Source organism: Punica granatum, chromosome 3 (assembly GCF_007655135.1).
Source record: "Punica granatum isolate Tunisia-2019 chromosome 3, ASM765513v2, whole genome shotgun sequence".
Classification (NCBI taxonomy): domain Eukaryota; kingdom Viridiplantae; phylum Streptophyta; class Magnoliopsida; order Myrtales; family Lythraceae; genus Punica; species Punica granatum.
In genome coordinates, this window is record NC_045129.1 from 22,791,896 (window position 1) to 22,806,157 (window position 14,262).

The 14,262-nt window shown below is 41.8% G+C and overlaps 1 non-coding gene across 1 annotated transcript; it reads left to right on the forward strand.

Moving 5' to 3' along the window:
- Window positions 1-13,329: 13,329 nt before the first annotated feature.
- Window positions 13,330-13,436, forward strand: LOC116202114. Its single transcript, XR_004155996.1, has one exon. It is a non-coding gene; the product is annotated as a small nucleolar RNA R71 (small nucleolar RNA).
- Window positions 13,437-14,262: the final 826 nt, after the last annotated feature.

Below are 14,262 nucleotides of genomic sequence, written 5' to 3' on the forward strand. Positions count from 1 at the left end.
CGGACCAAGCAAATCATACTGAGCTCCCGAGTGACGTTTCAATGGTCACGAGCGCCTCCCGGCAAACCTTAAGGACTCGTTTCTGACAAACGGAGATCGCAGTGGTCTCCGAACATATCAGAACACTTGGGAAACACTAAGAGAGCCCCGTTCACGGATTCCTAGGATGTCTCCGGTTATTGATCTCTAGCCGGGTTTGACGAGTAAACCGTTCTGCCCAAAGCACAAAGCACACTGACACGAGCAATACAACACGTAGAGGCGCGAACATGCGACAGAAACGAACAATTTCGCTCCGATCATCCAAACGGAGCAAAAACGGCTTTTGAGTCCTTGGGCTACCCGAGCATTCACTTACACGGAGCATGTCAATATTAGGCTCATTAAAATCGCATTCGCACGTACATCGATAATTCGTCGTTCAAGCGAACTACGAAAATTGAACGCACGACCAATCGAGCCTCGAGCTTCTTTCGGCTTTTCTCCTAGTCAAGTGGGACCCTTGAGCCAGCCAAGCCAAGCTGAGCCAAGCCAAGCCGCAAGCCATGGCTCTCCTCTAAAGACAAGCCAAATGAGCCTCCACCACACATTTTCAAAATATCTTCTTACACCCATCACTTCCCTTCTCCCATCCATCACCTCCCATCACCTTTCAAGACAACTTCCCCACCCTAATCTTCCCTCCAAAAATTCGGATCCCCTAAGCACCACTTAATTGCACTTAACTCCACTTAATCTTGTCATTAAGCTTGCTTTTATAAGTACATTGGGTCATTAACTTAATCACAACTCTTCTTGCAACCTCTCTCTAGCTTTCTCACTCAAGAACACTCTCCAAACTCCCCTCATTTTCCAGATTTCGCTCAGCCCCATAACAGCCCGGATACAAGGCCGGTTTGCCCGAAAACTCAACCGTTTTCCGGCGACCGCCATCCAACCCAATCCAAACTTGACCAAACTTCATATCCCACACGTATTCGACCTTCCAAGTCCATTTACGGTGTTAGTTTTGCCACAAGTCCTAGCCCAATCCAGATTCGGGTCCCTAGGGAGTTTCCTGGTTTCTAGGCGAGTTCTTCCTTCCCGACTTATCCGAGCCTCAAACAAACTACATATCCCACATGTAATCGACCTCCCAAGTCCATTTTTGGTGTTAGTTTTGCGATTTGAAGCTCCCAACGGCCCAAACCAGCTCTGTCCAGAACCGGGTTTCGTAGGCGTCTTCATGGCTTCCCGGGCTTCCCGGACATTTCCACTACCTCACGACTATGGCGAGTCGTGCCATCATTTCCTAGGGGTTCCTCATGACCCTCACTCTCCCCTGTGACAAGGTGGTCGCGTGCCGAGAGCCGCTCAACCACGCACCACCGCCATTTCTCTCTTTTCTCCCTTCACAGATTTTTTCCAGTTTTTACCGGTTTTCTTTGCATCTCTCAGGAAAATCGACATGTCCAATCTTCATGAAACCACCGCAAGCATGATCCTCAGTCAGTGAGGAGTCCAATGCCACCGATCTTGCATCAAAAGACCACTGGAAGCCTCCCGTAGAGTCGTTTCTTCATCGGGTGCCAGTCGGGTCTGTTCCTCTGGTTTTCTATTTTGACCTGAACTTTGCAGGAACATACAGGTAAGCTCGGGTTGAATCTCACTGCAAGCCACATATCACCGTGATCCTCACTCAGTTAGGAGTTCAATGCCACCAACCTTGCAGCGAAATACCACAGGGAGCCTCCGGGACAACCATTTCTTTCCAACCTGCCCAGTCGGGTCAGTTCCGCCCAGTCGGTAATGTTTTCTGCTAGCTAACCCGACTTTGTTTTTTATTTTCAGAAAATCTACATGTGTTCTCCTCCCGAAACCACCGCAGGTGTGATTCTTAGTCCCTTGGGAATCCAACGCAACCGGCCCCGCATGAAAAGGGCACCCCGATCAACCGGTACAGCCCCGACAAGCCGGACTGCCAGTCGGGTCTGCCAGTCGACCCGACTGCACCAATTCGGGTCTGTTCATTCCAGGGGGCAGAACCGACTTCCCAAGCCCCTTTTTCCGGCTTTCCTCGACGTTTCCCGCATCCCGGGGCTAGGTATAATCATTCTCGACTCAGAGAAGTTAGGACTTTTACGTTTTTTTTGCGTTTGTGGGGCGATAAGGCGGTCCATGACCGATTCGCATGCAAGTTTATGTTTTTATGTGTTTTTTACATCGTATTATGCATGTCTTCATCGTATATAGTGCTAGCATGTCGGGAAATAGCTTGAATCGGAGTCGAGGAGATCTCGTTGGCTCGGGCAAGCCAAAGGAGCCTCTCGACCTCACCCCAAGGGAGGTGGCCGAGAGCCCCTCTTGGCTTCCTCGGGTCATGGATGGCCTCCTTTCCCCGACTCAAGTCGTTTCCCGAGTTTTTACATTTTTTGCTTCCCATGAGTCGGTGCCGTTTTATCGATTCCTCTAAATATCGTGTTTGTGCTTATTTGTATGTTTAATTGCGTTCCTAAGATCATGGCGACACCGGCCATGTAAAAAATGTACGTTGTCATCGTGTTTGATGTTTTATACATGCAAGAAACGGTCAAAACCAATTCTTGGAATTGATTGTAATCACAATTTTCATTTAATCGTTGGTTTCATGTTAATTCGTATGCTAGGTACGTTAATATCGAACAATCATTTCATTGATCCATAACAATTGAGGTTTGAGGTCTCAATCATTAAACCATTCCACGAACGGGAAATGGGACGTGTCATTTGGTTAATGAAATCATTCGGCTTAAATAATTGGACAAATTAAATATTAATTCGTAAACGCATTGATGGTTCATGGAACGGCGGAAATGCCCCTTTCCTTAAAAGCTCATAATTTCAAAACATCGATACGTGTAACACGAATAGAATCGTGTCTAGCAAGTACTCACGTACTATGACTCGAGTCTGGGCCCAATTTGAGGCGGCTCGAGTCCTCTTTAGACCTCTTCGTGTCACACGATCTTTAATTTGTATATGACCATCGCATGTTTTACCACTCAAGGGCATAGTCGTCATTCCGTGATTCACCGATATCCTAGGCTTTAGGGAGTTGGAAACACCTCGATCTATGGACGGAAAGGGGCGGCCCGTTCGAGTGCGAGTTTCATTCGTACGGCCCATTTCGTCCACTTTCGGCGTTTCTACCCCCCTATTGTAGATTTGGTGGTGGACGTTTTCATTGCCGCTGCAAAACTCGAAGAACTAGATTAATCATGCATTTGACTTAATCAAACATTAGATAATGGATAGGTGGAATGCTAGGTTCTAATCTAGAGTAAAAAATACAAGTTTGGCTAATTCGGTGAAACCATAGTGACACATCACTAAATAAAGTTTTAAAACAAATCCACGCATGTAATCGGCGTAGAACCATATTCCAGCCTACCTCTTTGTTTGCCTAGGTTAGATACATTGTTTGCTAATCAACCCCGGCTAATAACTGATTAAATCACGTACATTTGACTTAATATACAACTTGTCTGTATTTACCTATATTTGTCAGTTATTGTCTGTTTTTCATCAGTTTTATCAGTTTTCTTCTGTTTTCCATTTGCTTTTGCTGATTTGTTGCTGTTCGGGATCGAGCCCATAAGTTACGTGTTGCACAGGGTCCAACGCCCCAAATCACCGAACACGAGGTCCAACGCCTCCTAACTCACTGAGCGCGTGCAACCCGAGTGCGGAATGGGATCTAGCCTCGAGTCACCATCACACTCCAAATATGGCCTATGTGGAAGGCAATTTGGATTGGATGTGTGAAACGTGTTTAGATATCACCCGGGAGCACAATCGGTCCAACGGTTACAGTGGGAACTAATCGGTTCTCTTGCAAACCGTCGGTTCGATTGGACCTGACCCCCGGCTCTTTGAGCCCGCGTTGCCTTAATTTATTTATCAGTCATTCCAAACACACAGTGAGCCGGAGCGGAATATTGACCCAATGCAAACCGATCGGGATCCATTTACTTTATTCAGTTGTATTTTGTAATTATTCGAGTGTACATTGTGAGGATCTTATTTGTACATCTATTCATTCATTTGTAAGGATCTCCGATCGGCAAGCGAGAGGTTCGAGTGTTGAACCGGTCAAGTTGGTCTATTAATGCCTAGAGACGAGTAAGCCCGAATACTCGCGGTTTCGGTTCACGCAGGGAGTTAACCGCTGTGGTTTGACAAACTGTAAACGTTAGGATAGTGAACCGATTCCTCGATGCACGAGCCTACTCATCTTTTGGGTTCTTGGCCTAACTTGATCAATTCATCGACTTTACGGTGTCAAAACGGGCGAGTCAAGTCCAACCCTAAATCACGCGGTAAATAAACAAAACGGCAAGCCTAGCAAACTAGAGTACCGAAAGGGCGTGCGGGATATAGGCCCGCACGTAATAGAACCCCCGAATCCGGAATTTTCGGTTCCATATGACCATTGCCTTAGTATTTAGGTGTACCCCGTACCCTAGACCCGGGCGACTCAACGGTCCTCGACCTACGGGTCGTAAACAGTAAGTGGCGACTCCTTCTCACGTGCGTCCGTCGCGCGTCCCCGGGAAGGTGGACACTCCCGAGCCGCGTTGCATAGGCTTCGCGCATGCGTGCCCCGACGAGATTAAATTCGGGTGCGCACAGCTTGGCGACTCCACTGGGGATCCCTTAGTGGGTTCGGGCTCAATTCCATTTGCTTGCTTGCATGTTTATTTATCGCTTTCCGTACATTTATTTTAAGCACATTTTTTTCGCGCACATTTATTTTGCATCGCATCATTCGAGTGGGTTTCTAGGTACCATGTTCGAAATCCCACGGGCGCTAAAATAGGAAGCTAGGTTAGTCAGAGGTTCCGAGTAAGGGAACGGATCGAGTCGGCTATGCCACCCCCAAAGATCCTCGCTCGATTTCAAGGAATTCACACCCTTGAGTCGGGAGCCCTCATCCATAGATAGCACGGTCCTTGTAGTACCAAGCAATGCATCGTGCTATGCCTCCATGCAAGCCTTCAATCCGACTCCGACAAACAGTCCATCAGGTCGGCCTGCGTGCCACTTTGAGTCTCTTCTATTTCGAGAGTGATGTACATGTACCTTGCAATTTATATTAAGCCGTAGGCATTTATTTTTCTCTACACACATGCATCATGCAGTTTTCAAAAATTAGGATGTCATTCATGTTGATGAGTCCTAAGCAGATTTTTCTGTCGTCTTGGTAAGGGACGCCTTGCTCGGCCTCCTGCCCGCATCTCGACATAGTCCGTTAGCTCACCAGGACATCACCAACCTTCCACAGAATGAGGAACTCGTCGGCCAACTACAACCTCGGAGGGAACTCACCCAGACCCGCGCCAAGCTGCAGAGGTGAGGTCAGGAGCTCGCTTGAGCGAAGCCGCCCTGGAGAGGTCTAGGAAGAAGGCTCGTGGAGGACCATACATGCAATATATGATAGATATCTTCGCAGGGCCCTCACCTAGAACCAGTGCTTTCCGAGGCTGTGCTCGCTCAAACTTCGAGTGTGGTGGAAGATCAGCCTAGGACTTTATTTTACAAGATTTACATTGCACTTTAGACCTTTCGAGTTAATGTAAATGACAACATTAGCTTTTGAAAATACACGCATCGTATACATTCTGTTCATTTACTATTTCGCATAACAACTAACATCCCACCATACAAGTGAGTGAGGACCTCTTTCACAGGTAGACCGACCACGACCTTCATCCTCCCTCCACGGCAAGGCGAGCCATAGCCCGAGGACCGATCCATCTTCCTAAGCAAAGCTAGTGATCCCTTTGCAAATATATATAAAAATAAGCTCAAATTCTACCAGCAAGTGTACTGGGTCAGATCAAGTAATATAGTGATGAATAGAGTGTCGATCCCACAAGGATTAATTAAGTACTAAACCTATATTAGATTCTATTATTATCTAAGCAATCAAATTAAGAGAATTAACTAATTAACTACTAATCAACCTAAATCGTCACAAAGAGCAGAAAGAGAATTGTACGAAAATATATCAATTGAAAGTGGGAAAAACAGAATCCACCCTAGTTTCACTAATCAGATTGCCATCATGTTATATAGACTGATAGCTATGTGATTATTCAAGTGAGTTTATCAAGCCTTTAAAATTAAAGTCTTAAACCTCTAATTAATCAATAAGCTCCCGCATCTCTAATTAATAGTGGACTCTAAATTATAATCATACACCTTCCAGTGCTATGATTGTCTAATTCCCTAAATTAATTATCCCTAATGTCTTAGCGAATAACTAACTAGAAACATTGCATTAATCCCTGGATAATCTCTAATTAAACTAATTAACGCAGCTATCGCATTTAAGTAATTAGTCTAATCAAGAATTCCTAACAAACACTATATCAACTCCCGTATCAATAGTGTTTCTAACAATTATAACCAATTAAGAATTAAAATTGAAATTATAGGAATTGCAATCATGAATCATCAACACATCTATTAATCCTATAACATGGCGACAATCATCATATTAGCTACCTAGGGTTTCATCATATTCCCACAAAAGAAGCTTAGAATATCATGGAATTGAAAACACAATTATAATTCCAAGGAGTCATTGCAATAGAATTCATATTCAGCAGTAAACTCAAGATATTGAATCCTAAAACAAAAACCCAACAATTCCTTTAAGGAATTATCTCTTCCACAATTCTTCGCTTCAAATCAATTGATCCAGGTGACGGCTCCAGACAAGACCCTCTCCAAAAACTCTCTAGGTTAAAAGAATGGTGAAAGATGGCTCCCCCCCTAGGGTTTCCTAATCTTGTTATGAGGAGTATTTATATCCACAACAAAAAAAAGATTTCCGAAAGATATATGCTGGCTCCAAATTGCGCAAAACTCCTCAATATTGCTCGTAATTCCATCTAAGTCCTCAAAGACCTACAATATCAAATTACACATAATTAAGCACCGACTTCTTATAATTTCTATAAAATTAATAATAATTTAACATGAATTGCACAATAAAATATGAGTATAATATGCCCTTATCAACTTCCCCACACTTGAACTTTTGCTTGTCCTCAAGCAAAATAAATAAGACCAAGGAAAGAAATCTATCAGAGAGAGTACAAATTTTCATATTCACTGATTTAAGCATTTGATATCTCATAATTTATTACTCGTTATTTTGTGGTGCCCACTGCTCAAACCAAACTGGAAACATGTGATCAGAGTACTACAGTTGAAATTAACCAGCTAATCTAGAGAAAGCAAATTTTAATCCAAGCGTTTAGCCTAAGATTTCTATTTCAAAAGTAAATACTCAGTCCTATAAGGAAAAATACACATTTAAACTTCATAGCTGTTAGCAGGCATATAATCCCTCTAATTTTCCCTCTAAGCAAGTCAACAAGGTAGTGAAAGCATATGGTATCTGCTTCGTCCCTAGGTTTTCTTCCTTTTATTACAAGTCTTAATTTATTTTTTTGTTTTTGCATTCAATTTTTCCTTTCTGTTTAAGAAGCAAATTTTTTTTTTTTTTTTTTTTCAAGTCCAATTTTTGTTTGAACTTGTGCCTTTCCGCTCTTCTCGTTATAGTGAGTTCATTGAGTCGGCACATCCCGGGCTCATCACCCAAGTGACCGGGTTTTAAAGGGACCCCTACGAACTCTTCCTCACTCTAACATTCAAGTTAGGATACTCATAACTCAATTCTTGAGTCATTGGAGTAAAGGCTATGCTTGCTTTTTTTTTTTTTGAATGCTCACTAACACTTTTCAGACTTCTTTTATAGGAATCACTAAGTACAAAGCTTCTTCTACCTCTTTCACTAAATGTTAAAGTGCTATTAGAATAATTAAAAAGAGGATATACTAACTAACTTTGCTTAGAAGTAGACCTGTTTATTTTTCACTTAAGGACTTGACCGACTCTTAAACTTCAAACTCTAGGGCTAAAAACTAGGTAAATTTGATTTCTAAAGATTTGACTAATTAATTTTAACTAAGTACAAAAATCACAACAGTGGTGAGTAGGGCGCCTAAGTGAGTCAATTTTTTTCAAACAATTCCTGAACAAATGCTATCAACAGTATTCTTCGTACAATCTCTAGATTTCAATAATTAAAAAAAATTAAAAAAAAAAAAAAAAGAATTTGGCCTAACAATTGCCAGATAACTTAAGGACAATTATAATTCAAGGTGACAGGGAAGTATAACTATTTATCAACAAAGACAGGCATCAGATGTCATGAGTAACAAATTAAATCACAGAATTCAGACATCAACACTATACTCAATTTTATACTCCATCTGTTTAGTATCTCCCTTCCCCACACTTAGATTAAACAGTGTCCTCACTGTTCCTAATGTAGCTCTAGTAAAACGAAAATAAAAATAAAGAACATAAGAGAAAAAGAGATACTAGTACTTCCCCGGTTTCGAAAAATTAAGTTGAAGCAATTGGAGTTCCAACTGGTATAGCAATAGAGAGAGTCAGCAGTTGTTATCCACCCTGGCTTCAAAAACAAAAAGAAAACAACAAAAAGAACAAAAATAGCAGATAATCCATCTTAACTAAAACAATCAAATAGCAAATATCCCAAGTCTACCCAATGAGTGGGTGCTTGATAAAGTACAAACCAACAGCAAATCAAAATAAAACAAATGAAGCAAAAGAATTGAGAGCCAACAGGGACTTTAGCTCTCAGACATGGGCTGCCTCCATGAAGCACTTAGTTTATAGTCGCTAGTTCGACTTTTCCAATTCTTCAACCGAATTTGCTAGATCCACCGTAGTGGCATCACCATCAATATTTTCCCCTTCAAAGTAATGCTTGAGAAGATGACCGTTTACTTTAAAAGTGCGGTCATCTTCTGACTTCAGCTCAACTGCACCATAGGGAAAAACATTAGAAATAACAAATGGTCCAGACCATCGAGATTTTAACTTACCTGGGAACAACTTCAAGCGAGAGTTGTATAATAGGACTTTCTGACCAGGCAAAAACTCTCGCTTTAGGATGTTCCTATCATGCCATCGCTTGGCTCGCTCCTTGTATATAGCATCCTAGCATTTTCAATATGCAGCTTCCTCTCTCATCTACAGGTGACCCATAAACAATCTTGTATGGGGACATTCCTATGGGGGTTTTGAAAGCTGTCCTGTAAGCCCACAATGCATCATCAAGTTTTAAAGACCAATCTTTCCTAGATGCATTGACTGTTTTCTCTAAGATACGCTTTATTTCCCTATTGGACACCTCAACCTGTCCACAAGTCTGTGGATGATAAGGGGTGGCAATTTTATGAGTAACTCCATATTTTGATAATAATTTTTCAAATTGCCGATTGCAAAAATGTGATCCCCCATCACTTATAATGGCTCTAGGTACCCCAAATCTTGAAAAGATGTTCTTTTTCAAAAATCTGATTACAACTCTGGCATCATTACTTTGTAGAGCAACTGCTTCTACCCATTTTGAAACATAATCAACAGCCACAAGAATATATTTATTTGAAAAAGAAGAGGGAAAAGGACCCATAAAGTCTATTCCCCACACATCAAAAAGCTCAATTACAAGAATGCTATTTTGTGGTACTTCATGTCTCCTAGAAATATTGCCAGTTCTTTGGCATGGAGCACAAGACATAATGTAATTCCTGCAATCATGAAATACTCTAGGCCAATAAAATCCACAAGATAAGATCTTAGTTGCAGTTCTTTCCACACCAAAGTGGCCTCCTGCTTCCTTAGAATGACAGTGTTGTATTATGCTAAGTTGTTCAGTTTCAGGCACACAGCGTCTAATTACTTGGTCAGCACAATATTTAAACAGATATGGTTCATCCCAAAAATAGTATTTCACATCATGCAAAAATTTCTTTTTCTGTTGAGATGACAAACCATATGGTGTGATGTTGCTAACCATGTAATTGACTATATCAGCATACCAAGGTAATCCTTGGATTTCTGCTACATGCAATTGTTCATCAGGGAACTTTTCATTAATGGGTGAATCTAAACAATCAGATTCCAAACGGGATAAGTGATCAGCCACTACATTTTCAGTTCCCTTTGTGTCTCTAATTTCCAGGTCAAATTCTTGTAGCAGTAGAATCCAACGAATTAGCCTAGGTTTAGCATCAGCTTTGGCAAACAAATATTTCAGGGCAGCATGGTCTGTGTATACTATGATCTTAGAACCTATCAGATAAGGCCGAAACTTGTCACATGCAAATATGACTGCTAAAAGCTCCTTTTCAGTTGTGGCATAGTTCTTTTGGGCCTCATTTAAAGTTCTACTAGCATAGTATATTGCATGAAATACCTTACCTCTCCTTTGCCCAAGTACTGCTCCTACAGCATAGTCGCTGGCATCACACATCAGCTCAAACGGAAGCTCCCAATTAGGTGCAACGATCACTGGTGCAGAAGTGAGTTTCTCCTTCAATAAATTGAATGCCTGCAAACAATTGTCATTAAAAACAAAAGCAGAATCTTTTTCAAGTAAATTACAAAGAGGTCTAGAGATTTTAGAAAAGTCCTTGATAAATCTCCTGTAGAAGCCAGCATGTCCTAAGAAGCTCCTTACTCCTTTTGTTGAAGTGGGTGGTGGCAACTTCTCTATTATCTCCACTTTTGCTCGATCAACTTCAATCCCTTTCTTTGACACCTTGTGACCTAAGACTATACCCTCTCTTACCATAAAATGACATTTCTCCCAGTTCAGAAGCAGATTAGTCTCCTTACATCTTTTAAGCACACAACCTAAATTTGTCAGACAAGATTCAAATGACTTCCCAAAAACAGAGAAATCATCCATAAATATTTCAATAAAATTCTCTAACATGTCAGAAAATATAGACATCATGCACCTCTGGAAAGTGGCAGGTGCATTACAGAGACCGAAAGGCATTCTCCTAAAGGCAAAAGTGCCATAAGGACAAGTAAATGTGGTTTTCTCCTGGTCCTCGGGTGCTATATGAATCTGATTGTAACCAGAATAACCATCTAGAAAACAATAATAATCATGCCCTGCAAGTTTTTCTAGCATCTGATCAATGAAGGGGAGGGGGAAATGGTCTTTACGGGTAGCATCATTTAGTTTCCTGTAATCTATACAAACTCTCCACCCAGTCACAGTACGAGTCGGGATTAATTTATTGACCTCATTTTTAACCACAGTCATACCACCCTTTTTGGGCACTACTTGAACAGGACTAACCCATTTACTATCTGAGATAGGATAGATAATACCTGCATCCAACAGTTTAAGCACTTCTTTCTTCACTACCTCTTTGAGAGTTGGGTTAAGTCGCCTCTGTGGTTGCACTATGGGTTTGCACTCAGCTTCCAACATTATCCTGTGAGTGCAAATCAAAGGGCTGATCCCTTTGATATCTGCAATAGTCCATCCTATTGCCTCCTTGTGCTCTCTCAGCACGCTTAGGAGCTGTTGCTCCTGATCACCTGTCAAGGAAGAAGAGATAATTATTGGCAAAGTATCATCTATTCCAAGATAGGCATATTTTAAATGGCTAGGCAATGGTTTAAGTTCTAGCACCGGGGACTGTGTCAAAGATGATACTGGTTTTGTCGCACTAGTGCCCAGCTCCTCATAGTAGCGAGCCTTGATTTCTGATACCTTCTCCACAGATTCTTCCTCATGCTCATCATCATCACTCCAATCGTCCAGATCCCTAAGGACTGATTCCATTGTATCCACACCTGCTTTCTCCTCCACAGACTCAGAGATAAGCTCATCAATAATATCAATGGTGTAACATGATTTGCCATCATCAAATTTCTTTATGGCGTCATAAACATTAAAAGTTATTTGTTCATTCATAACTCTTAAAGTGAGCTTACCTTGTTCCACATCTATTAATGCTTTACCTGTCGCAAGGAACGGTCTGCCAAGGATCATGGGCACCTCTCTGTCCTCCTCCATCTCCAAGACTATGAAGTCGACTGGAAATATGAATTTGTCTACCTTCACCAGGACATTCTCAACAATACCCTTTGGATATTTGATACTCCTGTCAGCAAGTTGCAAGGTAATATGAGTTTTCTTGCATTCTCCAAGTCCAAGTTTCCTGAAAATAGACAGAGGCATTAAATTTATACTTGCACCTGAATCGATAAGAACGTTCTCAAAATGAAAATTCCCTATAGTACAAGGAACAGTGAAACTCCCCTGATCTCTTTGTTTGCGTGGTAAGTTAGGCAAGTCCTTTTGGAGAATCATAGAACACTCTCCTGTAAGCATCACAGGCTCACTCCCATCAAACTTCCTCTTTTTAGTGAGCAGATCCTTCATGAATCTAGCATATGAAGGCATCTGCTGGAGTGCTTCTGCAAATGGAATGTTGATTTGCAGCTTTTTAAAAACATCTAGGAATTTAGCAAATTGGGCGTCCAACTGTTGTTGCTTCAATCTTCCTGGAAAAGGGACAGGAGGAACATACGGTTTCACCCCTAGTGACTTCTGCCTTGGTTCCTCCACCTTTTGCTTACCTTTGTCTTTCTCCGGACTCTCCTCCTGAGTTTGAGCTTTTCTATTGACTATTTCCAATTCCTTGCCACTCCTCAGCATTATAGCATTGACACCCTTGGGGTTCTCTTCAGTGTTGCTGGGTAAAGACCCTGATGGTCTATTACTCAATTGCTGAGAAATCTGACTAATCTGACCCTCTAGGTTTCGAATAGTGGCTTGTTGATTCTGTAGCATGGTGTCAGTCTTTTGCATATAGCTCAACATGAGCTCTTCCATTCTCGACTGACTTTGCTGAGGTGGAGCATTCTGAGCAGGGCCTTGCTTTTGGAATCCAGGTGGCGGTTTTAAGTGCATTATTCTCATTCCTCCATGAGAAATTAGGATGATTACGCCACCCGGGATTGTAAGTGTTCGAATAAGGCCCTTGATTACTCCGTTGGAAGTTGTTGACAAAGTTCACTTGCTCTCCATTGGGTGAAGCCGAGGGATTTCCAGACATGCATTCAAGAGTCGAATGTGGTCCTGAACACAACTCACAAAAAGCAACCTGATTAGTATTAAGAGAATGTGCTGAGGTGAGTTTACTTACCTGGGTAGTGAGAGCTGAAATCTGGGTTGTCAAATTAGCAATAGTGTCCATGTCATTGACTGATGCCACTCTTGATTTACTTCTTTCATTCTGCCAATTATGTGCACTGGAGGCCATCTCTTCTATCAAAGCACTTGCTTCATCATAATTCTTACCCATCAGTGCGCCTCCTGCTGCAGCATCTACTAGAGACCTCAATGTATCATCCAGGCTAAGATAGAAGACCTCAATTAGGAGATTATCTGGCAATCCGTGATGTGGGCACTTTCTGATTGCCTCCTTGAATCTCTCCCATGCCTCATAAAGTGATTCACCATTGAACTTGGTGAAGTTAGTGATTTCGTTCCTCAATCTTGCAGTCCTAGCTGGTGGGAAAAATCTCCTGAGAAACTTAGATGAAAGGTCGGCCCAGGTGGTGATGGACTCTTGTGGCAGTGAATTGAACCAGGCTCTCGCTTTATCCCTAAGCGAGAAAGGAAAAAGCTGTAATCTAATAACATCATCAGTGACATTATTCATCTTTACCGTGTTACAGTATTGGAGGAATCCTGCAATATGCTCATCAGGACTCTCGTTGGGATATCCTCCAAACTGATTTGATTGAACCATCTGGATGAGTGCTGGCTTCAGTTCAAAGTTATTAGCTGGAATAGTGGGCCTTCTGATCGCAGAACCCATAATAGTAGGTACTGCATAGTCTCGAAGTGCTCTGGCAGCACCCTGTATTTGGCGGTTGATGTCATCATCTGCCATCTCAACTACCTGCAATTCTTCCCTTCTTCTGTTCTCTCTTCTCAACCGATGCAAGGTGCGCTCTATCTCAGGATCTAATGGTAGAAGTTCAGCACTTCTACTCCTGCGCATAGAATACCTGCAAAGAGAACAAGAAATAAACACACAGTAAAGTGCGCCTAAATTAACAATAGAACTAAAGGTGGTCTAATATTAAGTTAATCCCCGGCAACGGCGCCAAAAACTTGATCCCTTTGCAAATATATATAAAAATAAGCTCAAATTCTACCAGCAAGTGTACTGGGTCAGATCAAGTAATATAGTGATGAATAGAGTGTCGATCCCACAAGGATTAATTAAGTACTAAACCTATATTAGATTCTATTATTATCTAAGCAATCAAATTAAGAGAATTAACTAATTAACTACTAATCAACCTAAATCGTCA